The sequence below is a fragment of the Pundamilia nyererei genome, unplaced genomic scaffold (genome assembly GCF_000239375.1).
Source record: "Pundamilia nyererei isolate P.nyererei 1_Seehausen unplaced genomic scaffold, PunNye1.0 scaffold00357, whole genome shotgun sequence".
Lineage (NCBI taxonomy): Eukaryota > Metazoa > Chordata > Actinopteri > Cichliformes > Cichlidae > Pundamilia > Pundamilia nyererei.
In genome coordinates, this window is record NW_005187758.1 from 84,621 (window position 1) to 86,168 (window position 1,548).

General features: G+C 38.3%; 1 long non-coding RNA gene across 1 annotated transcript in view; it reads right to left on the reverse strand.

The window, feature by feature from the left end:
• Nucleotides 1-431: 431 nt before the first annotated feature.
• LOC102205038 (uncharacterized) overlaps nucleotides 432-1,548 on the reverse strand; it is a 5,592-nt gene continuing 4,475 nt past the window's right edge. The window contains exon 3 of the long non-coding RNA XR_312286.2: nucleotides 432-507. This is a non-coding gene — a long non-coding RNA (uncharacterized LOC102205038). The remainder of the gene's footprint in view (nucleotides 508-1,548) is intronic.

Consider the following 1,548-nt stretch of genomic DNA (forward strand, 5'->3'; position numbering starts at 1 on the left):
GTCACATTTATAAGGTCTCTCCTCAGTGTGGATAAACATGTGGTTTTTTAAGTGTGTGGCTGTTGTAAACAGTTTCCCACACTGATCGCACCAGTAAACATCCTGTCCAGTGTGAATGCGCAGGTGAATATTTCGTTTGACTAGCGAGCAGAATGTTTTTCCACAAATGTCGCAGCTATACGCTTGATTATTTTCAGAGTGGGTAACTAGATGATTTCGTAAGCTGCTACTACGAGCAAAAGCTTTACCACACTGATCACAGCTGTGTGCTTTAAGTCCACTGTGGATGAGTTGGTGTCTTTTTAAGTGTCCAAGTTGGGTGAAAGATTTTCCACACAAGTCACAGTAGTGTGCTTTAACTCCACTGTGGATGAGTTGATGCCGTATCAGGTCAGACGTCCGATTAAAATCCTTCCCACACTCGTCACAGCTGTATTTCTTCTCCCCCTTTCTTCTGTGAGGTTTGTCGGCCTCCTGAGAGCGCTGACTTCTCGCTCCATGTTGGTCCTGCAGTGACAGAGATACAAACAGAGGCAGTGAGTGAAATGCAGTCGTGGAACAAACTGAAACTCCCTCCATTAGTGGAATCAAAGATTGATTAACTGATAATACTTTATTTATCCGGAGGAAAAATGTTTTAAAGGCTGCCAGACGATCCGGCACCATCATGAGCACCCCTTCCAACCATACATAGAACACACAAACATAACATTGGGAAGTCAGGTGAGAGAGGTACGGAAAAAACAAAACAATGGAAATACAGAGTAAATGAGGAAAGAAGAGGAGAAAATTAAAATCTGGTTTTCATCTTGAAGGAGAGTGTATATGATTGGGGAAACCTGCAGTCAGCTGAGACTGAAGAAGTCACTTGGATGAGTGACGAAACGTTTCTCCCACTAAAACCGCTACGTCCAGGTGAACAGAATCAACCTTTTGGGATTTACTTACCTGGATGATTAAGCACGGATCAAGACCTTATTTTGTTAACATTTTTAAAATGATAGCAGCACAAACAAAATATTTTGCAGCACAAACCAGCACAAACATAGCACAATTGATTGACACCAGTTTTGTTTGATTCCATTAATGTGGGGTGGCTGGTTGACCTCTGACCTCTAGAAATTTTTATTAATATTTTTAAAATGATAGCAGCAGAAACAAAAAAATTTGCAACACAAACATAACACAAATGTTTGACATCAATTTTGTTTGATTTAGTTAATGTGGGGGCGCTGGTTGACATTTTGACCCTTACATTTTCATTAATATCTTTAAAACAGAAGCAGCACAAACATAGCACAGTTGATTAACACCACTTTTGTTGGATTTGAAGAAGGTGAGTGGTAGGGGTGTAGCGATACACAAAATTCATGGTTCGATATTTTTTCGATACAAAAATGTTCATGCCTTTTTAATTTGTCATTTATTAAAATTATAAATATATATTTTAACTCAAAAGTACAGTTTTTAAATTTAATGTTGCTGAAACAACAAAGGGATAAAAAATAAATCTATCTAATGGAGAAATCTTTGGAAAAGAGAGTTTAT